The 26711-nt window shown below is 46.2% G+C and overlaps 1 protein-coding gene across 8 annotated transcripts in view; it reads right to left on the bottom strand.

Moving 5' to 3' along the window:
- Nucleotides 1–26711, bottom strand: part of LOC140650550 (polycomb group RING finger protein 3-like) — a 187929-nt gene that overhangs the window by 116024 nt on the left and 45194 nt on the right. For 7 of the 8 annotated variants that reach the window (XM_072859013.1, XM_072859015.1, XM_072859016.1 and 4 more), the window contains exon 2: nt 15071–15111. The exons of the other annotated variant lie outside the window; for it this stretch is intronic. The gene's annotated coding sequence lies outside the window, so the exon portion shown is untranslated. The remainder of the gene's footprint in view (nt 1–15070; nt 15112–26711) is intronic. 8 annotated transcript variants of the gene reach the window in all.

The raw sequence follows: 26711 nt of genomic DNA, 5'->3' as shown, positions 1-26711 counted from the left end.
CACCCAAGAGTACTGAAGGAACTGGCAGAGGTGCTCGCCAAGCCCCTTTCCATCATTTATCAGCAGTCCTGGCTAACTGGGGAGGTCCCAGCTGACTGGAGATTAGCAAATGTGACACCCATCTACAAGAAGGGCCAGAAGGAGGACCCGGGGAACTACAGGCCTGTCAGCCTGACCTCGGTACCGGGGAAGCTGATGGAGCAGATCATCCTGAGTGCCATCACATGGCACGTAGAGGATAACCAAGGGATCAAGCCCAGCCAGCATGGGTTCAGGAAAGGCAGGTCCTGCTTGACCAACCTGATCTCCTTCTATGACAAGGTGACCCGCCTAGTGGATGAGGGAAAGGCTGTGGATGTTGTTTACCTGGACTTCGGTAAAGCCTTTGACACGGTTTCCCACAGCATTCTCCTGGAGAAACTGGCTGCTCATGGCTTGGACGGGTGTACTCTTCCCTGGGTAAAGAACTGGCTGGATGGCTGGGCCCAAAGAGTTGTGGTGAATGGAGTTAAATCCAGTTGGCGGCCGGTCACAAGTGGTGTTCCCCAGGGCTCTGTGCTGGGGCCAGTTCTGTTTAATATCTTTATCAGTGATCTGGATGAAGGGATCGAGTGCACCCTCAGTAAGTTTGCAGATGACACCAAGTTGTGCAGGAGTGTTGATCTGCTTGAGGGTAGGAAGGCTCTGCAGAGGGACCTGGACAGGCTGGATCAATGGGCCGAGGTCAATTGTATGAGGTTCAACAAGGCTAAGTGCCAGGTCCTGCACTTGGGCCACAGCAACCCCATGCAACGCTACAGGCTTGGGGAAGAGTGGCTGGAAAGCTGCCAGGCAGAAAAGGACCTGGGGGTGTTGGTTGACAGCCAGCTGAATATGAGCCAGCAGTGTGCCCAGGTGGCCAAGAAAGCCAATGGCATCCTGGCTTGTATCAAAAATAGTGTGGCCAGCAGGACTAGGGACGTGATCGTGCCCCTGTACTTGGCCCTGGTGAGGCTGCACCTCGAATACTGTGTTCCGTTTTGGGCCCCCCACTACAAGAGAGACATTGAGGTGCTGGAGCGTGTCCAGAGAAGGGCAACAAAGCTGGTGAAGGGTCTAGAGCAGAAGTCTTATGAGGAGCGGCTGAGGGAACTGGGGTTGTTTAGCCTGGAGAAAAGGAGGCTCAGGGGAGACCTTATTGCTCTCTACAACTACCTGAAAGGAGGTTGTAGAGAGGTGGGTGTTGGTCTCTTCTCCCAGGTAACAAGTGATAGGACAAGAGGAAATGGCCTCAGGTTGCACCAGGGGAGGTTTAGACTGGATATTAGGAAATTTTACTTCACTGAAAGGGTTATCAAGCATTGGAACAGGCTGTTCAGGGAAGTGGCTGAGTCGCCATCCCTGGAGGTATTTAAAAGACATTTGGATGAGGTGCTTAGGGACATGGTATAGTGGTGGTCTTGTTAGTGTTAGGTTTATGGTTGGACTCGAAGATCTTAAAGGTCTTTTCCAACCTATACTATTCTGTGATTATGTGATTCTGTATTGTGGGAAAGCATTGGAGATGGAAAGCTGCTGTATGGAGTCCTATACAACAAGTAGCAGAAACTGCTGAAGGAGAAGGGGAATTGAGTCAAGGCCATCCAGGTGGCTTTAGTCATTGCTGAATGAGAAAAGTGGCCAGTGCTCTATCTCTGTACTGATTCATGGATGGTGGCAAATGCCCTGTGGGGGTGGTTACAGCAATGGAAGCAGAGCAACTGGAGAGGTAACACAGAGGTAAACCCATCTGGGCTGCAGCACTGTGGCAAAATATTGCTGCCCGGGTAGAGAACCTGGCTGTAAAAGTACGTCATGTAGATGCTCATGTACCCAAGAGTCAGGCCACTGAGGAACATCAAAACAACCAGCAGGTGGATCAGGCTGCTAAGATTGAAGTGGCTCAGGTGGATCTGGACTGGCAACATAAGGGTGAATTATTTATAGCTAGGTGGGCCCATGACACCTCAGGCCATCAAGGAAGAGATGCAACATATAGATGGGCTTGTGATGGAGGGGTGGACTTGACCATGGACACTATTGCACAGGTTATCCATGAATGTGAAACATACGCTGCAATTAAACAAGCCAAGTGGTTAAAGCCTCTGTGGTCTGGAGGGCGATGGCTGAAATGTGGGGAGGCATGTGAAAGGGTTAAATCCCTGACAATCCCTGACTAAGACATAGACTTGCATTTTTTTTTTTTAGTTTCACTGGCATCCTTGTTATCTTTTGTTCTCTTTCCCTGCAAATATAATTTTGGTTACCTGCTGAGCAGAGTTGATGGTGGGACATTTCCTGTGACTTCTTACCTGATAGGACTAAACAGGCCTTGAGCAAGCTCGTTAGGCTTCCTAATTAAATCACTGATAACAGGATTGTGCCACAGATAAGCACCAAAGAACTAGCTTAAATCGACCCCCTTGTAACATTCCAAGGCCGAAGGAGTGATGAGCTAACTCAATGACTATATATGGACAAAGGAAGCCCAAAATTCAACTAGCGGACAATGTGAGGAAGACTATGGATGATCACCGGGAGGGTGAAAAGACCCTAACCCTAATTTTACTGCGCATGCTTGGACTATGTAAATGAATTCCGGGAACTCATCACCATAACACTGCCCTTTTCAGGAAATCTGATGAATATGTATGATTTTTCTGTATATGAACAGATGTGTTGCGCTAACCTGGCGGAGCACTTGTGGCAGAGTGATTCCCAGTGCTGCCCAGCGCTGCCCAGCTCTGCAATAAAGAATACCTGCTTAACAGTCATCCCGACTATTGAGTCCTGATTTTGGCTTTTCATGGCAACAATTTGGCACCCCAGATGGGACCCGCTCTGCTCGGCTGCAGGACCCGCTGAGAACAGGACTCCCTAGGGTACCCCCGGGATTTCCCGGAGGGACTCCTCACCTCAATCGGATCACTGCGGGAGCAGACAAGGACCATCTAAAGGAAAAGAAGGTATTCTTTAAATCTTTTCTGTTTTGGAATTTGGGACCGGTCATTTGGAAGGTTCTCGTAAGTCATATGCGACGTCCTACGCTGAGCGCCGCTGAGCGCTGTATACCAGGCTACTAGTGCCAGAGGGTATACATTTGGTATTTGGTACGTTGGTACAGGCATGGATTAAGCCTTGTACTTTTGCAATAACATGCCTTTTGGTACTGGTACACTTATGAAACCTGCATGAGTTTGTACTGTTGGCGGTATGGATTTACTTTCCATTACTCGGATATTGGTTTATTGGTATTGAATTTGGATATATTCATCAGGCACTGTGAAATCGGCAACTAAGTGTGAATGAGCTGAGTTAACTCTGGTGTGACTGGTGAGTGACTGAGACACGGTGTGACTGCAAAGTGAGTGTGGAAAACCTGTAGACCTGTGTGTCTCATCCTGAAAATGAATGTGAACCGCTGTTCCTCGTAAATTGTTTTATTTGTGACCAAAATTTATGGGTTGTATTTGGATGAGATATTCAATGTGAGAATTGTGGAACGTGGTCAGAGTGGGAGGATAAAGCACGACAGGTTGAGGTTATTAAAATAATCTGTGGGAGAATAACGGAAGTACAGAATCAATAAGGTAGAATAGGGGAACAGCAAAGTGGTGGTCTTGTAAAGAAAAGCCCCCTAGGATGTATCTTAGCACACTGGAAAGAGATAGGGGGACAACCAGGTGGGAGTGTGAATAAGAAAACACTAATCAAATATTGTAATCAGTCGTGTCCCCTGTACAAATTAGAAGATGGTGAAAAATGGCCCTTTAATGGATCTTTAAATCATAATACTATATTGTAGTTAATGTTGTTCTTATGGAGAGAAGGAAAATGGGATGAGGTTATGTATGCGGATATGTTTTTTACTTTGCGGTATCGCCCGGAGTGGCAGAAGGATTGTGGTGTTAACCTCCCGCCACACGGAGGCAGCCTTGGGACAGAGAGGAATGGTGAATAGAGGAGGATTTAGAGGACGAGGAAGGGGAAGGCTCTCTGAAAGTAGAGGAGGACTAGGGAGACCAGAGAAAGAAGTAGAATTCTTAGTAGACACAGGTGCTTCTTTCTCTGTTTTAAATCAAGAATTGATACCTGTGAGTAAAGACTTTGTGACTGTAGTGGGAGCTACTGGCCAACAGGAAAAGGCGTTCTTTCTAAAACCCCTCACTTTTAAAGATTTACACCCTGTGGTGGCCAATCCTTATACTTTACTTACTAAATTGCGAGATAATCAAGTATGGCTTACAGTATTAGATTTGAAAGATGCATTCTTCTGCTTGCCTCTGGCCAAGGAGAGACAAAACCTATTGGCATTTGAATGGGAAAGTCCTACTACTGGTAGGAAAACCCAACTTACCTGGACAGTGTTACCCCAAGGTTTTAAGAACAGTCCAACCATCTTTGGGAACCAATTAGCACGAGAACTTGAGACACGGGATCCTCCCTCCAGAGACGGAACTCTTCTACAGTATGTGGATGACTTATTAATAGCAACTGAAACAAAGCCTGATTGTATTCAATGGACTATTAATTTGTTGAACTTTTTGGGCCTGAATGGGTATCGAGTCTCTCACCAGAAAGCTCAGATGGTGCGACAGCAAGTAACCTACCTTGGATATGAGCTATCTAGAGGACAACGAGAATTAGGAATGGAACAAAAAGAAGCCATCTGCAGAACCCCCCTCCCTCAAACGGTAAAGGAACTCAGGACCTTCTTGGGAATGGCAGGTTGGTGTTGATTATGGATTTACAATTATGGAATAATAGTAAAACCTTTGTATGAACTTTTGAAAAACAATCCCACTCAATTGATTTGGTCCAGAGAAGTTCAAAATGCATTCAAAACACTTAAAAAGGAACTGATGAAGGCCCCGGCCCTGGGCCTACCTGACGTTACTAAACCCTTCTGGCTGTTTTCCCATGAAAAACAAGGCATAGCTCTGGGAGTCCTAGCTCAACGACTGGGACTCTACAAAAGAGCTGTGGCCTACTTTTCTAAGCAGCTTGACGAAGTAAGCAAAGGGTGGCCAGGGTGCCTACGAGCTGTGGAAGCTGTCATATAAATATATGGACAGACTCCAAATATGCCTTTGGAGTTGTCCACACTCACGGAGCAATTTGGAAGGAATGAGGACTACTAACCGCACAAGGGAGACAGATCAAGCACGCTGAGGAAATCCTTCACCTATTAGAAGCAGTCCAACTGCCAACCAAAGTCGCCATCATGCACTGCCGAGGACACCTGAGGGGTAACACTGACCAGGACAAAGGTAACAGGTTGGCTGATTATGAGGCTAAACAGGCAGCAGAGAGAATGCAAAAGATTTTAACCTTAATTCCGGATAACAGAAGTAGGAGTCTAGGTGACCAAGAAAATGTTGAATATTCTAGGGCTGATAAAGAATTAATAGAAGAAATGGGAGGGCAGGTTCCCTCCAAAGGATGGGCCCACTTGAGTGATGGCAGGATTATAATTCCTGCCAAACAGGTATGGGGAGTTGTTAAAGAAGAACAGAATAAGACACACTGGGGGGCAGATTCCATGTATAATTTTTAAAATCAAAAATTAATAGGGAGAAATTTGTATACTATAGTTCGACAGGTGACTCAGCAATGTGAAATATGTTTGAAAAATGATCCCAATACAGGTAACCGGGCACAATTAGGAAGTATTGGGAGAGGAAATGTACCAGGGGACCACTGGCAAATTGACTTCTCTGAACTTCCAAGAAAAGGGGGGTACAGATACTTATTGGTACTTACAGACACCTTTTCTGGATGGCCAGAGGCATTCCCTTGTAGGACAAACAAAGCAAGAGAAGTAACTAAAGGTATTATTAAATGAAATAATACCTCGATTCGGGGTACCTACGGTAATTTCATCAGACAGGGGTACACATTTTTGTGCAGAAGTAGTGCAACAGGTCAGCAAACTATTAGGAATCGATTGGCAATTACACACACCCTACAGACCACAAGCCAGCAGGCAAGTAGAAAAAATGAAAACAACAGATAGCTAAAATATGTCAAGAAGCAAACCTATATTGGTATCAAGCACTACCTATTGCACTACTTCAGAGACATGTAAAACCTAGGGCCAAATCTGAGCCCTTTTGAGATATTATATGGGAGGCCATATCAGGCCAAATATCAAGGGGAAGATTTGAATCAGCTGGGAAATAATTATTTACAAAATTATGTTATATCCTTAGGAAAACAATTGGAAAAGGTTAATAGGACTGTTTTGGGAACCAGAGCAAAAGGGTTAGATCACCCGATCCACCCATTTAGCCCTGGAGATTGGGTTTATGTTAAGAATTTTTCAGGTGACCCATTGGAGGAGAAGTGGAATGGACCTTATCAGGTGTTGCTAACCACTTTCACTGCAATCAAGATTGAAGAGCAGACAGCTTGGATCCATTACTCCTGAGTAAAGAAAGCTTCTGAACCAGGATGGACCATCGAAAGTGTTGGAGATTTGAAATTACGGTTACGACGATAACTTTATTGACTTTAAGCTCATCAGTAGATGCTTGGAACGAGAACCTGTATTATAATGCGATTCAGATGATAGCGAATGCTGCAGGGGCTAAGGATTGTTGGATTTGTACTGCCCTACTGAGAGGTGACATGAGACTCCCTTTGTACGGCATAGGGTCGACTCATTGGAATTGTGACAATAATACTTGGCCTGAGTTTTGGAAAAGACAAGATGGAGGATATTGTAGTTATGATAATTCAAGCTATGGGATCGGACCGAGATTCGACCTGCAGATACTAGATAATAACACCCAGATTCTAGTTAGCAATAATAGTTGCCTATGGAAGGCAAGATCCAATAATTGTCCATGCGGCCCCTTCAAAAACTGTTCCTGTAGGAACGGGTGGAATGATTATTGGATCAACAAGACTGCGGTAGAAGTAGGAACTTGGAATTTGATGGGATTGAACATGACACATATTAATTTCTGTAATAGAACCCAGTTAGAAACCTATAGCCCTACAAAGTGGGATGCCAGTAGAAATACATCGGTTGGATGGGTAAGCAAAGGATCATTTTATGGAGCTAATCTCACAGCCACCGACGGACCCTGCAAACTACCCGACGGGTATTGGTGGCTGTGTGGTGATGGTATCAGCAGAAAGCAACTCCCTGCAGGATGGTAGGGAAGGTGTACCATAGGTCGTTTAGTTAGTCAGGATCGAATATATAATCAGTCCCAAATACCTAGAGGTATTTTGAGAACGTCCTGGAAACAGGCTAAGCGAGAAGACAACCCACTTGCAATTAGGGGAACAAAATTTCATAGCTTTGTTAGATGGTTCTTACCGTGGCTAGGAGTAAGCGAGCTAGAAAAGGCCATGGTAAATATTTCCGCAGTTCTAGAGCAGATGGAAAATCTAACCATAAATACTATAAAAAATTTACAGACGGAAGTATCTTCCCTCAGTAAGGTTGTGTTGCAAAATCGAATGGCATTAGATTTATTGACTGCCAAAGAAGGAGGTGTATGTATGATCATTAATACCAGTCGCTGTGCATATAGCAATAAAGATAAGCAGATAGAAGCAGATCTAAATGCACTCTGGGAGAAAGCACAAATAGTCCAGGAAGTATCTTTGGATGATACTTCATGGGGGCTTTGAGATTTATGGGATAAATCGACTTCTTGACTTCCCAACTTTGGATGGTTGAAACAATTATTAATTGGATTAATTACTTTGGGGATTTTAGGAATATTCGTTTGTGTATTTCTTAAGTGTTTTCTTTGGTGTTACCGGAATTCAGTAGAGACCTACAGTGACTGGAAAAGAAACAAGATTAGGCATCAAGTAGAAACGGGAAGGTATTTTACTCAGACCCTTGAAAAGGATGAAATATTATGAATTTTGCAAACATAAAATAATTAAGGATAACACCCTTTTAGGCCTAAAAGGATTTGAAATATGTTACTAGTCATAGTTAAAGAGCCTTACTATTTTAATAGTAATTTTATTGATTTTATTGTAGTTTTTGTAATAAGCTTCGTTTCAGATGTAATAAGACTGTATATTGAGGACTGTAGCAAGTAAGCTACAAGCCCTCAAAAAGAAAAGGGGGGAATGAAAGGGTTAAATCCCTGACTAAGACATAGACTTGCATTTTTTTTAGTTTCACTGGCATCCTTGTTCTCTTTTGTTCTCTTTCCCTGCAAATATAATTTTGGTTACCTGCTGAGCAGAGTTGATGGTGGGACATTTCCTGTAACTTCTTACCTGATAGGACTAAACAGGCCTTGAGCAAGCTCGTTAGGCTTCCTAATTAAATCACTGATAACAGGATTGTGCCACAGATAAGCACCAAAGAACTAGCTTAAATCGACCCCCTTGTAACATTCCAAGGCCGAAGGAGGGATGAGCTAACTCAATGACTATATATGGACAAAGGAAGCCCAAAATTCAACTAGCGGACAATGTGAGGAAGACTATGGAAGACCACCGGGAGGGTGAAAAGACCCTAACCCTAATTTTACTGCGCATGCTTGGACTATGTAAATAAATTCCAGGAACTCATCACCATAAGACTGCCCTTTTCAGGAAATCTGATGAATATGTATGATTTTTCTGTATATGAACTGATGTGTTGTGCTAACCTGGTGGAGCACTTGTGGCGGAGTGATCCCCAGTGCTGCCCAGCGCTGCAATAAAGAATACCTGCTTAATAGTCATCCCGACTATTGAGTCCTGATTTCGGCTTTTCACTACAACATATGGCAGATTGATTATATCACACTCCCACAAACCCACCAAAGCAAGTGCTATGTCCTTACAATGGTGGAAGCAACCACCGGATGGCTGGAAACATATCCTGTGCCCCATAGCCCCACCCAGAACACTATCCTGGGCCTTGACAAGCAAGTCCTGTGGTGACATAGCACCACAGAAAGAATTGAGTCAGACAACAGGACTCATTTCTGAAACAACCTCATAGACACCTGGGCCAAAGAGCACGGCACTGAGTGGGTATATCACATCCCCTATCATGCACCAGCCTCTGGGAAAATCGAAGGATACAGTGGACTGTTAAAGACTACACTGGGAGCAATGGGTGGTGGGACATTCAAACATTGGGATACACATTTAGCAAAGGCCACCTGGTTAGTCAACACTAGGGGATCTGTCAATTGAGATGGCCCTGCCCAATCAAAACTTCTATGTACTGTAGAAGGGGATAAAGTCCCTGTAGTGCATGTAAAAAATATGCTGGGGAAGACAGTCTGGGTTACTCCTGCCTCAGGCAAAGGCAAGCCCATCTGTGGGACTGCTTTTGCTCAAGGACCTGGGTGCCCTTGGTGGGTCATGCGAAAGGATGGGGAAGTCCTATGTGTACCTCAAGGGGATTTGATTTTGGGTGAGAATAGCCAATGAACTAAATGGTATGATGTTAATTGCTATATAATACTGTATGTCATCACTGCTATGGTTGCTATATGCCATTATCAATAGTATTTCAGTAAGAATCGCCCAGATTAATGAGGAATGAACATTGATGAAACCAAGCAAAGTGCAGCAGTGATGGAACCAGAACTGGCTTCAGCATGCAACAATCCAACACCACACACCATCTCTCCTGCTCTGAAGGACTGTTATGACAGACAGAGCCCCAAAGTCATGGACTAAATGAACTCAATGGACATTTTAGAGGGATTGCCCATAGACCAAGGGAATGATATCTGTGTGTATATATCAAAAGACAGGGAAAGTGGTGGTGATTAATTGGAATGTATTGGAAAGGGTAGAACCTGGGCATGACGTAGATGGTATAGAATAAGGGGTGGATACTGTCCTGGTTTCATTTGAACAGAGTTAATTTTCTTCCTAGTAGCTGGTATAGTGCTGTGTTTTGGACTTTAGTATGAGAATAATATTGATAACATGTTGATGTTTTGGCTGTTGCTAAGTGGTGTTTACACTGATGAAGGACTTTTCAGCTTCTCCTGCTTTGCCAGGTGCACAAGAAGCTGGGAGGGGGCACAGCCAGGATAGTTGATCCAAACTGACCAAAGGGCTATTCTATACCATATGACATTATGCTCAGTATATAAACTGGGGGGAGTTGGCCGGGGGTAGCAGTCGCTGCTTGGGGACTGGCTGGGCGTAGGTCGGTGGGTGGTGAGCGGTTGTATCACTGGTTTATTTTTTCCCTGGGTTTTTGTTCCTCTCTCTCTCTCTCTCTCTCTTCTTGTTTTCCTTCTCATTACAATTCATTATTTTTTTGTTGTTGTTCCAGTTATTAAACTTCTTATCTCAACCCATGAGTTTTCTTACTTTTGCTCGTCTGATTCTCTCCCCCATCCCACCAAGGCGGGGAGGGTGAGCGAGAGGCTGTGTGGTACTTAATTGCCGACTATGGCTAAACCACAACACTGCTATTCTCCCTATTAAAGGAGAAAATGTGTTGTGTGTGTCTACCAGCAGGTTAAGTCATTGAGCACTATGAATGGCGGAGTTTTGCTCCCTGTTCTGTTGGGAAGCACCGTTGCATATCAATGGATACCACGTGGCGAAGACACTACAATCGTATGGGTATTGTTAGCACACACTGCTTTAAGTGCATCAACCTTCTGTTTACCTCACACTGTAGTTGTGGGGGATCTGATAGGGACATGTTTTTTAGGAATCAGCACACCACTGAACGTTTTTCAGAATTATACTCTATTGAAAGTTTCCAAATGCGTGACTTTTGATAACCTCTATGATAAGGATACTGTCCTTTCTCAGTTAGATTATCGCACCTATGCTTTTTGCATTGCTAATGTTACCCCCGCAGAAGCTTGTGTAATCTTTGTTAATGCCACTAAATCCTGAGTAATGTAAACAATGCTGCCACAAAGGTGTTCTCCAAAACCGCATGGCTGTGGATTATCTGTTACTTTGACACAGCCACGGCTGTAGTGAGCTTGATGGTATGTGCTGTTTCAGCATTAGCGAAGAAAGTGATAGTATTGAAAAAACTTAAACAATTGCAGTGGCTGGCTCAGGGTATTCGTCAAACACAGGGAGATCAGTGATTGCGGTCACGGATCCCTCTGACACTGGGCTGCACATTTAGTGCAGGGTAGTTTGCTTTAATTCTGGGATGTGTTGCACTGTACTTTGGTATTACCTGTGGAATTAAGTTGTGTTTTTTAGGACTCCATCGAACTCAGCAAGTGGTACACTCTGCGGACTCAGAAGATACCTTGTAACTCGTCATGGAGGAGGCACGGGGAGGAGCGTAGGGCATGAGAAGACTTTGTTACAGTAACCCAGGATAGTTCACCTCCCCCATCTGAGTATGTAGAGTCCCAAGCACATCTTATCTCATTGTCATGGTAACCTGAGATAGTTTGCTTCCTCCTCGTCTGCATATACCCTTGCACAGGTGCCAACGTGAAGGCCAGCTGTGGATCTTGGAATTCAGACAACAGCACCTGCATTACATCAGTGAGTTTGCTAATGAGCCAAACAAGACATTGCATATGTATGATATGTTAATCAGCACAAGTTTTATTATCCATCCCCACAGTGCTTTCCCTTGAGCTTCACTCCTGAGTAGGGTTCCACTGCGTTGGGTCCCTATTTGATTAGCATTGGTGTCTCAGGGCTCCCACCGTGGTAATGCTATGCTTTCATTAAAGCCACAGCTTTCACTTGCTGTGTGTTGTGCCTTGTCCATGAAGGATCCGCACCTGCTTTTCACTCATAATAGAGATGCTGTCTGATCTTGCAGGGATGGGGTTAGAAAAGCCAAGGTCAACTTGGAGCCAAATCTGGCAAAGTGTGTGAAAGGCAACAAGAAAGGATTCTACAAGTATGTAAACAGCAAAAGGAAGACTAGGGAAAATGTGGGCCAGCTGTTGAATGGAGCAGGGGAAAACTGGACATACATAAATCCATGGGGCTTGATGGGTTGCACCCACAAGTGCTGAGGGAGCTGACTGATGTCATGGTGAAGCCACTCTCAATTATCTTTGAATGGTCATGGTGATTGGGAGAGGTTCCTGAACACTGGAAGAAAGTAAATGTCACTCCTACCTTCAAAAAGGGCAAGAAGGAAGATCTGGGGAACTACAAGCTAGTCATCCTCATCTCAGTCCCTGTGAAGGTGATGGAGAAAATCCACCTGGAAACTGTTTCCAGACACATGAAGGCCAAGAAGGTGATCAGGAGTAGTCAGAATGGATTTACAAAGGAGAAATCATGCTTAACCAACCTGATAGCCTTCTGCAATGAGGTGACTAGCTTGGTGGATGAGGGGAGAGCAGTGGATGTTGTTTACCTACTTTAGTAAGGCTTCTGACACTGTCTCACATAATATCATCATAGACAAGCTGACAAAGTACAGATTAGATAAGTGGACAGTGAGGTGGACTGAAAACTGGCTGAATAGCCAGGGTTGTGAATAGCAAGGGTTGTGAGCAGTGGCACAAAGTTCAGTTGGAGGCAAGTCAGAAGTGGTGTATGCCAGGGGTCAATACTGGAGTATTGACAATACTGTTTAACATCTTCATTTATGACCTAGATGCTGGGACACCCTCAGTAAGTTCACAGACAATACAAAACTGGGAGGAGTGGCTGATATACCAGAGGGTTGTGCTGCCATTCAGAGGGACCTTGACAGGCTGGAGAATTGGGCAGAGAGGAACCTCATGAAGTTCAACAAGGGGAAATGTCAAGTTCTGCCCCTAGGGAAGAACCACCCCAGGCACCAGTACACGCTGGGGGCCAACTGGCTAGAAAGTAGCTCTGCAGAGAAGGACCCTGAGGTTCTGATGGACAATAGGTTGACCATGAGCCAACAATGCGCTCTTGTGGGAAAGAAGGACAACAGTATACTGGGCTGCGTAAGGAGGAGTGTTGCCAGTATCTTGAGGGAGGTGATCCTTCCTCTCTACTCAGCACTGGTGAGGTTGCATCTGGAGTACTGTGTCCAGTTCTGGGCTCCTCAGTACAAGAAAGATATGGACTTACTGGAGCAAGTCCAGTGCAGGGCTACTAAGATGATTAAGGGACTGGAGCATCGTTCATATGAGGACAGGCCAAGAGAGCAGGGACTCTTCAGCCTGGAAAAGAGAAGGCTCAAATGGGATCTTATCAATGTGTTTTAATACCTTATGGGAGAGAATGAAGATGAGGGAGCCAGACTCTTCTCAGTAGTAACCAGTGACAAGACAAGAAGCAATTGGCACAAATTTAAACATGTGAAATTCCGACTAAACAGAAAAAAGACTTTTTTTTTTTTTACTGTGAGGGTAGTCAAACACTGGCACAGGTTACCCAGAGAGGTTGTGGAGTCTCCATCCTTGGAGATATTCAAAACCCGACTGGACAGTCCTGGGCAACCTTCTCTAGTTGACCCTGCTTGAGGACTAGATGATTTCACAAGGTCCCTTCCAACCTAAATGATACTGTGAAAAGCATGTTTACCAGCAGCTAAATTCCTCTGGACAATTCCACTTGAATTAACACTCTTCTGCTCAGACTACTGACATTTTCTGCACAGGTAGTTAACCTGATATGTGGCAGATAAGGACCAGCACTATATAGCAAGCTAATACAAGGTTCAAAAAAAGCTTAGATTACGAAGACTGAGATTAGCCATCTTGCTTTAACTAACCCTATTCTCTTGGCAAATCCAAGCTTTTCTCTTAATTCCTTCTACAATATCTTTAAAAAAAAGGTATGAGATAGAAGGTAATACACCCCCCACCCCCATTTTGGAATGCAGGCAACAGGCTCTGTAAAAATCCTATCTTTCTACCTCTTAATCAGCAAGCACCTTGTCCAAAAGGAAGCCAAAAGTGAATTTGAAAAAGTGAATTTGAAAAAGAGAGGAAGCTACTCTCCACTCTAATTTCACGGTTTTTAAATTATAAAACTCTTCTCAGATAGAGGATACCTCTTTAAAATTAATTTGTGTCCCAGTTACTGAAAAAGAAAGCAGGAAACATGAAATGTGAGAAATCAGCCCTTTACAAGTTAGATCACTTTTTAGGACCCTTGCAAACAGAGCTTAGAAGCCAGTGAAACAAGCAGTTCTGTGATGAGCTGAAGAGCTATTTTTAACCCAAAAAAGAAGTACTTTTCACTAGAAATCATTCTTTAGACAGAACCAAAAAAATCCATATTGCGACTACCTTAAAGAAATAGGAGACCTTCTAAAGTTTCAAAGACCTGACTCAATCCTGAAGAGAAGGAAAATTTTTCTTTTGAAAAATTAGAAAAACAAGAGTACTAAAAAGATTGAATGAGACCTAGCTTTCTGTGAGAAGGAGAAAAAGGATATTTTTCTAAAATCTGTTCCAAATTGTAAGAAAGGGAACAGATTCCCTGCAATTTCTTGAATTAATCCTGAAATTGATAAGGGAAGAACTAGCAAATTTCTAGGAGAGTGCTTTGGCTAGCAGCTGTAAAGCACCAAATTATTCAGACACAACATATCAACACTGCAGAGGAGTAAAAGAGGCAGACCTCTGAATAGATGGAACACAAAAACCAAAACAAAAACCAATCAGATCCAAATATCCAGCCAATATGCCAAAATGATTGTTTGAACAGAGACTATTTCTTCTTTTTCATTCTAAATAATGGTATGTTATACCACACTGAGGCTAAGAACAGTATCGGTGCCCGATAGCCCAAGTATTCAACCAAAGGATGGAGTAGAGGAAAATAAAAAAGTATTTGGAGTAAACTCCCAATTGAAAGAAAATCCACAGCAGGAGAGGGTGGAAGGGGGTAGACGTGTCAGTCAACTATCCTCATTCATGCTATATTTTCTCTACTAAGGTAGCATCTTGTTAAAATTATAAACCAGAAGGGAAAGCAGTATATTACAGACCTCTTCAGTAAAGTTATGCCACTAACAAAACAGGTTTGAAGAAGCAGCTTTCAGAGATTCCAGCAAAGAAAACTTATTAGAGTAGACTCACAGAAACAGAGGACAAGCAAAGAGACCCCTCCTCAAAGGAGTGGCTTTATCATTAGCATATATGCTAGTCAGGAATATTTTGGGCTACATAAGGCATACCTCTTAAAACTGCATTGCTTTTCAGTCTGCCATCCAGAGACCTGAAAAGACAGAAAAATAATCTGAAAGTTAGCATCCAAAACTCCTTAAAATCCAGCCACCACATAGAAATCTTAACCTACTAAGCTCACCTAACGCTACCTATATGTATTAATTCAAAACAACTCAAAGGAAAAAGAAACATGCATTTCTGATAAAGAAAAAAAAAGGGAAAGCCTGCCAGAATTAGCAGAAAAAAATTTTTTAAAGCCTGCCAGAATTATTAGAAAAACAGGTGTGCCTGTGGGAGGTACAACCAGGCAGAGGAACTCCACAGCTTAGTGACAGAACTCCGGGAAGAGGCGAATAGGTTGAGGAGTATCAGGGAGTCCGAGAGAGAGAGAGAGACCACTAGAATTGCACCCTACCTTCCCTGGGACAGGCCCAACAGGCAGACAGGATGCATGATACAGAGGATTCCCTATCCTCTCTCTGCCTGGCTGAACACAGTGACTTAAGGGATAGGGGGCAATGGCAACAAATTCCTTTGCCTGATGCATCCATTAGGCATACAATTAGCCTTCTTTGCTGCAAGGGCACATTGCTGGCTCTTGTTCAACCTGATGTCCACCAGGACCCCAGGTCCTTTTCTGCCAAGCTGCTTTCCAGCTGGGTAGCCCCAAGCATATATTGGTGCGTGGGGTTGTTCTTCCCCAGGTGCAGGACTTTGCCTTTCTCCTTGTTGAACTGCATGAGGCTCTTCATGAACTTCTTGAACTTCATGAAGATAGTGTGTGAAAGTCTCCCAAGGACCAATAAGCTCCTGAAACTAGCAGTTCTGTTGAATCCACAAGACCCGATAAACGCAGAACACCAAGGATCTGCTTAAGGCCAAGGCCATAAGCAAACACTGGCATTAACAATGGGTTGCACAACTCGGACCACATCCAAGAAAGTGGTGGCTGCTATACGTAGATGAAAACTGTAGGATTATATATACACCTGAATAGACAAGGGACTGCTGAGGGACTTTCTGAACACCTATCTGAAAGCCACTAGCATGTCAGTATGACCCTCTACTTCTTAGTAGACAGATGGGGTTGGCCTCCCTACTGTTGCTCCAATCCAATAATTACAAGCACATGTGCACAAGTGAATTATGTTAACTATTCACACAGTACAATTACTTATCTACTGGATGGAGTTAGTTTTCTTCATAGCAGCTCTTACGGTGCTATGTTTTGGATTTGTGACCAAAACAGCGTTGATAACACGCCCATATTTTAGTTATTGCTGAACAGTGCTTGCATAGCATCGAGGCCTTCTGTTTCTCACACTGCCCCATCAGCTGGGGGTGCACAAGAAGTTGGGAGGGGACTCAATAAAAGCTGTGGGAAAGAAGGAGAAAGGGGGATGTTTGGACCATTATGCATGAGGAAGCCCTGCTTTCCTGGAAATGGCTAAACAGCTGCCTGCCCACAGGAAGTAGTGAATAAATTCCTTATTTTGCTCTGCTTGCACACAGAGCTTTGCTTTACCCATTAAACTGTCTTTATCTCAACCCACAGTTTTTCTTACTTTTACCCTTCCAATCCTCTCCCCATCCTGCTGGGAGGGAACAAGCAAGTGACTGTGTGGTGCCTAGCTGCCTACTGGGGTTAAACCACAACACACAGAACTCTTCCAAGCAGATCCCTGAACAGACCAAAGCCTACTCTCCTGAAGTTGAGGGATGCGATCCTGCCATTTACCTTGTTCCTTTCTTTCAACACAGACCCTGGCTGCCCCCTCCCTCATTGCGGCTCTTGTATCTCTAGGGTCTTAGAGAAAATCCCATCAGTCTCCATTTCATCACCTTTGATGCCATGCAGTCTGCTGACCTCCTCCCTGCAGCTCCTTTACTTCACAACAGAGATTCTCCACCAACACACATCTTCTGTAAACAAGGGCACCATCTCCCCTACTCCAGCCTTAGCAAGAAACCCCAGGCACTCCCTGCAGCCAAAGGCCTGGAGAGATGCATCTTCCTCTGGAGCTCAGTCTGAGTCAAGACCTCTGATATTCCAGGGATAGTCGCTCTAGTTAGTGCTGGGGACCATGACCTGAAGCACATCATTACTGTCGCTAAGCACACATAAGCTACCCTCAGCAGAGTTTCTAGCCAATTTCTGCATACCCTACCATAACAAATGTTATGCCTTCTTACTACTTCTATTAGTGCTAGGCCCAGCAGTTATATAGGCCTCTCCCTAGCACCTGCTGAAAGTGTGATTGACTGTTCCTAATCAGGAGTCAGCTGGAACAAAAGCTCAAAGCACCCTTTGATCAAGAACAACTGACAGAGCTCATTAGCTGCTGCTAGAATCACAGTCTCCTGCAGCTATCCTTTCCCAGCAACATCAGGCACCCTGAAGTTCCTCAAGGGGTTCCTAGGAGTCCCCTGATGATCTCAGAAGTTGTTCCCATTCCCAGAAAATCTAGACAATCTAAAAGCAGAGCCCAGAAACTGCTGTGCAAACTGCTGCATCTGTTGGATGCTTCTGTTAGCTGTACTAAGCCAGGAGAAGATGGAGAATGTTTTATGAACAAATGTAGGGTTTCTCAAACATTGGCAGGACACGATATCTATTGTGTACTGACCACCTTTTCCTGATGGGGTACAAGTAGTTCCAGCTCCCCTGGCAGAAATAAGGATGAATCAGGTTCCTTGAACAGTGGATGAATTATGAGAATTAGCTGCCCAAATGCACCCCCGCTATTCACAACAACTGTCCATGCAGCAAAATGCAGGGGAACCTATCGGGAATCAATGGGTAGAGATAACACAGTGTGTTATGAAGTATTAGGGACTAGGTTCAGAAGAAAAGGGAAAAATTTCTTACATGGATCAAGAAAAAACAGGGACTTACAGTAACTGCAAAGATGGACAGTAGAGAAGAGGTTGAAGAGAAATAGGTGCAGGAAACAGTGACAATAAGGTTAGTAAATCAGAAGAAATGGACCAAATCTGTGTAAGGCTGTGGAAAGTGTTAAAGGATTCAGGAGAAAATATGGGATAAGCTAAAAAGAGTGATACAACAGCTGAAAAGAAGAGCAGTAGCAGCAGTATACCTCAGTGCTCAAGCTCCGCTGCCCTACCCCCAATTGGTGAAAACCAACAATAGGGAAGTCGCCGAGGCGAGCAGCTCCGGTGCCAGCACCATCCGCAGCGGAGCGCTCTAGAGAGGTGCACAGGGGGGGTTTCCCGAACTGGGGAAACCTCAGGGGGAGCTGAGAGCCGCCAGGAGCTCGCGCGACAGCGGCTGAAGAGACCTGGGCGGGGCCAGGAGCAACGGCAGCCAAGCTCCCCCAACGTATAAAAGAAGCCCCTAGGGAGCGCCCCCTTGTGGCGCTCAGGAAGGGCGCTCAAGCTCGACCAGGGAGCGATGGTATCCACCCGGCAGAAAGCCATGGCCTCTCTAAGCTCTGCACCCACCACGACTGACGCAGCTTCCCACACAGAGCTCCGGTGGGAACACGCTGCTACCCAGGTGGCAGGCTACAGGGTGTGCCCTACTCTTATGCCAGTACTGGATGGCAGTAGTGAGCACACCTGTAGGAGGTGCGCCCAGCTAGAGGAACTCCTCAGCTTAGTGGCAGAGCTCTGGGAGGAAGTGAGTAGGTTGAGGAGTATCAGGGAGTCTGAGAGAGAGAGAGAGAGCGCGCACTGGAATCGCACCCTACCTTCCCTGAGACAGGCCCAACAGGCAGAGAGGATGCATGATATGGAGGATTCCCTATCCTCTCTCTGCCTGGCTGAACACAGTGACTTAAGGGATAGGGGGCAATGGCAACAAGTTCCTGCCCGGCACAGCAGGCGCGTCTCCTCTGTGACTACCCCACCTTCCCAGGTGCCCTTGCATAATAGGTACGAGGCTCTGCAAGTGGAACCAAACAATGACAAGGACGATGGTTCATCTAGCTTGGAGGTGTCGCCAAGGTTAAGTCAACCTACGCCCTGCGTCAAAACTGCTTCCATAAAGAAAAAAAGACTGGTCATTGTCATAGGAGACTCCCTTCTGAAGGGAACAGAAGGCCCAATATACAGACCGGACCCACTTCTTAGGGAAGTCTGCTGCCTCCCTGGGGCCTGGGTTAAAGAAGTGAAGAGAAAACTTCCTACCCTGGTACAGCCCTCAGATTATTATCCAGTATTGTTTTTTCAGGTAGGCAGCGATGAAGCTGCAACTAGAAGTCCGAGGGCAATCAAGAGAGACTTCAGGGCCTTGGGACGACTGGTTAAGGGATCAGGAGCACAAGTAGTGTTCTCCTCTATCCTTCCAGTTGCAGGGAACGATGAGGGAAGAAACAGGAAGAGCCAGCAGATCAATACCTGGCTCCGAGCCTGGTGTCACTGGCAGAATTTTGGGTTTTTTTGATCATGGGTCAGTCTACACGACACCAGGCCTGCTGGCGACAGACGGGGTATGCCTGTCTCAAAGGGGGAAAAGGATCTTTGTGCAGGAGTTATCAGGGCTCATTGAAAGAGCTTTAAACTAGATTTGAAGGGGGGAAGGGATAAAACCAGGCCTGCTAGAGATAAGCCTGAGGGCGGCACGCCAATGTTTGGGGGACAGTGTGCTAGCGAGGTCCTTCGGTCTGCCATCTCAGTGGAGGTAGAGGATGGAGATCCATGCGGCAGCAAAGACGCAAGGGTTATGAATGCGTTAGAAACCACAGAAGCGCCTGAGAATGGTCACGTAGGAATTAGGGCTTCTCCCCCCAAAAAGGTGGCAGCACCAATGGCCCAACTGAAGTGCATCTACACCAAAGCACACAGCATGGGCAACAAACAGGAGGAGCTGGAAGCCATTGTGCAGCTGGAAAACCAATATAGTTGCCATCACAGAAACATGGTGGGATGGATGACTCGCACAACTGGAGTGCTGCAATGGATGGCTATAAGCTCTTCAGAAGGGATAGGCAAGGAAGGAGAGGCGGTGGGGTAGCCCTGTATGTTAGGGAGTGTTTTGACTGTCTAGAGCTTGATGATGGTGACGATAGGGTTGAGTGTTTATGGGTAAGAATCAGGGGGAAGGCCAACAAGGCAGATATCGTGGTGGGAGTCTGTTACAGACCACCCAACCACGATGAAGAGGCAGACGAAATATTCTATAAGCAGCTGGGAGAAGTCTCACAATCGCTAGCCCTTGTTCTCGTGGGGGACTTCAACTTGCCAGATGTCTGCTGGAAATACAACACAGCAGAGAGGAAACAGTCTAGGAGGTTCCTGGAGTGTGTGGCAGATAACTTCCTGACACAGCTGATGAGCGAGCCAACTAGGGAAGGCGCCCCGCTGGACCTGTTGTTTGCGAACAGAGAAGGACTTGTGAGTGATGTGACGGTTGGAAGCTGTCTTGGGCATAGCGATCATGAAATGATAGAGGTTTTGATTCTTGGAGAAGTAAGGAGGGGGGTCAGCAGAACTGCTGTCTTGGACTTCCGGAGGGCAGACTTTGGCCTGTTTAGGAGCCTGGTTGACAGAGTCCCTTGGGAAGCAGTCCTGAAGGGCAAAGGAGTCCAGGAAGGCTGGACATTCTTCAAGAAGGAAATCTTAAAGGCGCAGGAGCAGGCCATCCCCATGTGCCGAAAGACGAGCCAGCGGGGAAGAAGACCGGCCTGGCTGACCAGAGAGCTTTGGCTGGAACTCAGGAAAAAAAGGAGAGTTTATGACCTTTGGAAGAAGGGGCAGGCCACTCAGGAGGACTACAAAGATGTCGTGAGGTTATGCAGGGAGAAAATTAGAAGGGCCAAAGTCCAACTAGAACTTAATCTGGCTACTGCCGTAAAAGACAATAAAAAATGTTTCTATAAATAGATTAACAATGAAAGGAGGGCTAAGGAGAATCTCCATCCTTTATTGGACGTGGGGGGAAACACAGTGACAACAGATGAGGAAAAGGCCGAGGTACTTAATGCCTTCTTTGCCTCAGTCTTTACTGGTAAGACCAGTTGTTCTCAGGGCACCCAGCCCCCTGAGCTGGAAGACAGGGACGGGGAGCAGAATGAAGCACCCATAATCCAAGGGGAAATGGTTAGCGACCTGCTACACCACTTCTTAGACACACACAAGTCTATGGGGCCGGATGGGATCCACCCAAGAGTACTGAGGGAGCTGGCAAAAGTGCTCACCAAGCCACTTTCAATCCTTTATCAGCAGTCCTGGCTAACCGGGGAGGTCCCAGTTGACTGGAGGCTAGCAAATGTGACGCCCATCTACAAGAAGGGCTGGAAGGAGGACCCGGGGAACTACAGGCCTGTCAGCCTGACCTCGGTGCCAGGGAAGATTATGGAGCGGATCATCTTGAGTGCCATCACACGGCACGTACAGGACAACCAGGTGATCAGGCCCAGTCAGCATGGGTTTATGAAAGGCAGGTCCTGCTGGACTAACCTGATCTCCTTCTACGACAAGGTGACCCGCTTAGTGGATGAGGGAAAGGCTGTGGATGTTGTCTACCTAGACTTCAGTAAAGCCTTTGACACCGTTTCCCGCAGCATTCTCCTGGAGAAACTGGCTGCTCATGGCTTGGACGGGTGTACTCTTCCCTGGGTAAAAAACTGGCTGGATGGCCGGGCCCAAAGAGTGGTGGTGAATGGAGTTAAATCCAGTTGGCGGCCGGTCACAAGTGGTGCTCACCAGGGCTCAGTATCGGGGCCAGTTCTGTTTAATATCTTTATCAATGGGGAGGGGACGAGGGGATTGAGTGCGCCCTCAGTAAGTTTGCAGATGACACCAAGTTGTGCAGGAGTGTTGATCTGCTTGAGGGGAGGAAGGCTGTACAGAGGGACCTGGACAGGCTGGATCGATGGGCCGACGCCAATTGTATGAGGTTCAACAAGGCTAAGTACCAGGTCCTGCACGTGGGTCACAATAACCCCATGCAACGCTACAGGCTTGGGGAAGAGTGGCTGGAAAGCTGCCAGGCAGAAAAGGACCTGGGGGTGTTGGTTGACAGCCAGCTGAATATGAGCCAGCAGTGTGCCCAGGTGGCCAAGAAAGCCAATGGCATCCTGGCTTGTATCAAAAATAGCGTGGCCAGCAGGACTAGGGAAGTGATCGTGCCCCTGTACTTGGCCCTGGTGAGGCTGCACCTCGAATACTGTGTTCCGTTTTGGGCCCCCCACTACAAGAGAGACATTGAGGTGCTGGAGCATATCCAAAGAAGAGCAACGAAGCTGGTGAAGGGTCTAGAGCAGAAGTCTTATGAGGAGCGGCTGAGGGAACTGGGGTTGTTTAGCCTGGAGAAAAGGAGGCTCAGGGGAGACCTTATTGCTCTCTACAACTACCTGAAAGGAGGTTGTAGAGAGGTGGGGGTCGGTCTCTTCTCCCAGGTAACAAGGGATAGGATGAGAGGAAATGGCCTCAAGTTGCGCCAGGGGAGGTTTAGACTGGATATTAGGAAAAGTTTCTTCACCGAAAGGGTGGTCAAGCATTGGAACAGGCTGCTCAGGGAAGTGGTTGAGTCACCATCCCTGAAGGTATTTAAAAGACATGTAGATGTGGTGCTTAGGGACATAGTTTAGTGGTGGATTTGGCAGTGCTAGGTTAACGGTTGGACTTGATGATCTTAAAGGTCTTTTCCAACCTAAACGATTCTATGATTCTGTGAAGTCTGCTTTGGGCCCAGTGTTACCCATACGAATGGGTGCCTGTGTGCTGAATACATTGGGATCCTCGGCAGGGGAACCCCAGTACTTTGTATGAAGTAGAGAAAAAAAATACGGTGTTTTCCTGGACACAGGAGCATGAATCAGTTTGTCTAAAACTTTTCTTAAAGAATCTATTCAACAAGAAAATATGAAGGTAGCCTCCTTCAATAGGATGGAAGGAAAAGGCCCTAAATATTATATTATGAATCTAATAATAGGGCAGTGAGCTGTTGATATCAAGTATAAGGTTGTAAATAATAGCAAAGAACCTCTTATTTTAGGAATTGACTGGATAATGGAACATGGAATCTTAATTTTTATAGTGATATTTTGTAGAAATATAAAGGAATACAGGAAGCAGGGAAAGGCTGATATAAAGATTCAAGAGAACAAGTACAAACTTTAACTGAAATAGATAAAGAATTCTGGAAAGAAGAGGTCCCAGGAGTATGGCAGAAAAAAATCCTGCAGTGTGGAAAAAAGAAATGACCAAGTTGAAGCAGTGGGACCCTCAGTTCATCCCCTTATACAATATCCATATCCTAAAAAAGCTAGGACTGCTCTGGGAGAAATCATTAAGGAGTATTTAGAACGAGGTGTTTTGTGGGAAATTATAAACCCACATATGTCAGGGTGCAGTGAGGGCCATCTGCTCCCTAAGGGATGAGGAGCCAAATGCGATAACAAGGCCAGCAGGGCAGGGGCCTTGCTGGCCAGAGCCCTCACAGTACCTGAGCAAGGTGAGCAGGGTAGACCCAGGGATGGTAAACAGGTTCAACTAAGAGTCCAGATCATCAGGCAAGTTCATGGTGATGAGGCAAGTCCAAGATCAAGTCAGGAAGTCAATCTGCAGGTTAGTGTCAGGATCAGATCTGATGAGAGTAACCAGGGTCAGACAGTGATCACTGAGTAGGTCCACAGTGACAAGGTAAGGCCAAGGTCAAACTAGGAAATCAGTCTGCAGGTCAGGGTCCAGATCAGTGGGGTCTATGGCCAAGCACAGCTGTGGCTGAGCTGGAGTCCAGTACTCCTATGACATAACTCAGGCAAGGACTGAAGGCCCAGGTCTGAGCTGAACTGGGGCTCCTGGGCAGAGGGTGTGGAGGCCCCAAGTAAGGCTGGTCAGGACCATTAAGACCTATTAGTGCCCTCAGGGGCCTGACAATATAATTGTCTATTATGGCCTGTTAAAAAGGCTGATAAAAATCCTGGAGAATGATGGTAGGCTACTGTCAGATAAAGTGTAAGAAGGAAATGCGTAGGCAGTGGAACCAGGGACATGTATCCTGGGAAGAATATAAGGACACTGCCCAGATACATAGGGATGGGATCAGGAAAGCTAAGGCGCAGTTGGAGCTGAATTTGGCAAGGGATGCGAAGAATAAGAAGGGCTTTTACAGGTAAGTCGGCCAGAAAAGGAAGATTAAAGAAAATGTAAGCACCCTGATAAATAAGACAGGAGAACTGGTGACAACCAACATGGAGAAGGCTGAGGTACTCAACAATTTTTTTTCCCCAGTTTTCAGTGGTAATCTCTCTTCCCACATCTCTCAAGTCCCTGAACCTCAAGGCAGGGACTGGGGAACGAAGTCCCTCCCTTCGTAGGAGAAGTTCAGGTTCGAGACCACCTGAGGAACCTGAAGATACACAAGTCCATTGGACTCGAGGAGATGCACCCCAGGGTCCTGAGGGAACTGGCAGATGTAGTTGCCAAGCCACACTCCATCATATCTGAAAAGTCATGGCAGTCAGGCGAAGTCCCCAGTGACTGGAAAAAGTGACTGGAAAAAGGGCCTGACTAATCTAGTGGCCTTCTACGATGGAGTGACTGCATCAGTGGACAAGGGAAGAGCTACGGATGTCATCTACCTGGACTTCTGTAAGGCCTTTGATACAGTCCCCCACAACATTCTTGCCTCTAAATTGGAGAGATATGGGTTTGACGGATGGACTGTTAGGTGGATAAGGAACTGGCTGTATGGCCACGTCCAAAGAGTTCTAGTCAACGACTCCATGTCGAAGTGGAAACCAGCAACGAGTGGTGTCCCTCAGGGGTCCGTACTGGGATCAGTACTATTTAATATCTTAATCAATGACATAGACAGTGGGATTGAGTGCATCCTCAGCAAGTTTGCAGATGACACCAAGCTGAGTGATGCAGTTGATTCCCTAGAGGGAAGGGATGCCATCCAGAGGGACCTTGACAGGCTTGAGGAGTGGGATCGTGCGAACCTCATGAAGTTCAACAAGGCCAAGTGCAAGGTCCTGCACCTGGGTTGGGGCAATCCTCAATATCAATACAGACTGGGGGATGAAGGGATTGAGAGCAGCCCTGCAGAGAAGGACTTGGGGATATACCAGCGGATGAAAAATTGGACATGAGCCGGCAATGTGCGCTTGCAGCCCAGAAAGCCAATCGTATCCTGGGCTGCATGAAAGGAAGCATGGCCAGCACGTCGAGGGAGGTCATTCTGCCCCTCTATACTCCACTCTCATGAGACCCCACCTGGAGTACTGCATCCAGCTCTGGGGTCCCCAGCACAGGAAAGACATGGACCTGTTAGAGCGGGTCCAGAGGAGGGCCATGAAAATGTTCAGAGGGCTGGAACTCCTCTCCTCTGAAGAAAGGCTGAGAGAGTTGGGGTTGTTCAGCCTGGAGAAGAGAAGGCTCCGGGGAGACCTTATTGCGGCCTATCAATATATAAAGGGGGCTTATAAGAAAGACGGAGAGACACTTTTTGCCAGGGCCTGTAGTGACAGGACAAGGGGCAACAGTTTTAAACTGAAAGAGGGTAGGTTTCGATTGGACATAAGGAAGAAATTCTTCACTATGAGGGTGGTGACACACTGGAACAGGTTGTCCAGAGACGTTGTGGATGTCCCATCATTGGAAGTGTTCAAGGTCAGGTTGGAGGGGGCTTTGAGCAACCTGATCTAGTGAAAGATGTCCCTGCCCATGGCAGGGGGGTTGGACTAGGTGATCTTTAAAGGTCCCTTCCAACCTGTACCATTCTATGATTCTCTACTGGGGCCAATACTGTTTAACATCTTCCTTAATGACTTGAGGAATGGGGCAGAGTGCACCCTCGGTAAGTTTGCAGATGACACCAAGTTGTGCAGGAGTGTTGATCTGCTTGAGAGTAGGAAGGCTGTACAGAGGGATCTGGACAGGCTGGATCGATGGGCCGAGGTCAATTGTATGAGGTTTAACAAGGCCAAGTGTCGGGTCCTGCACTTGGGTCACAATAACCCCCCAAGCCTGTAGCGTTTCATGGAAGAGTGGCTGGAAAGCTGCCAGGCAGAAAAGGACCTGGGGGTGCTGGTTTACAACCGGCTAAATATGAGCCGGCAGTGTGCCCAGGCGGCCAAGAAGGCCAACAGCATCCTGGCTTGTATCAGAAATAGTGTGGCCAGCAGGACTAGGGAAGCGATCGTGCCCCTGTACTTGGCCCTGGTGAGGCTGCACCTCGAATACTGTGTTCCGTTTTGGGCCCCTCACTACAAGAAGGACATTGAGGTGCTGGAGCATATCCAAAGAAGAGCAACGAAGCTGGTGAAGGGTCTAGAGCAGAAGTCTTATGAGGAGCGGCTGAGGGAACTGGGGTTGTTTAGCCTGGAGAAAAGGAGGCTGAGGGGAGACCCTATCACTCTCTACAACTACCTGAAAGGAGGTTGTAGCAAGGTGGGTGTCGGTCTCTTCTCCCAAGTAACAAGCAATAGGACAAGAGGAAATGGCCTCAAGTTGCGCCAGGGGAGGTTTAGATTGGATATTAGGAAAAATTTCTTCACCGAAAGGGTTGTCAAGCATTGGAACAGGCTGTCCAGGGAAGTGGTTGAGTCACCATCCCTGAAGGTATTTAAAAGACGTGTAGATGTGGTGCTTAAGGACATAGTTTAGTGGTGGATTTGGCAGTGCTAGGTTAATGGTTGGACTTGATGATCTTAAAGGTCTTTTCCAACCTAAACAATT

The sequence above is a fragment of the Ciconia boyciana genome, chromosome 4 (assembly GCF_034638445.1).
Source record: "Ciconia boyciana chromosome 4, ASM3463844v1, whole genome shotgun sequence".
In the NCBI taxonomy this organism is placed as follows: Eukaryota; Metazoa; Chordata; class Aves; order Ciconiiformes; family Ciconiidae; genus Ciconia; species Ciconia boyciana.
Note: the sequence above shows the minus strand (reverse complement) of the source record. Positions and strands in the feature narration are given on the sequence as shown.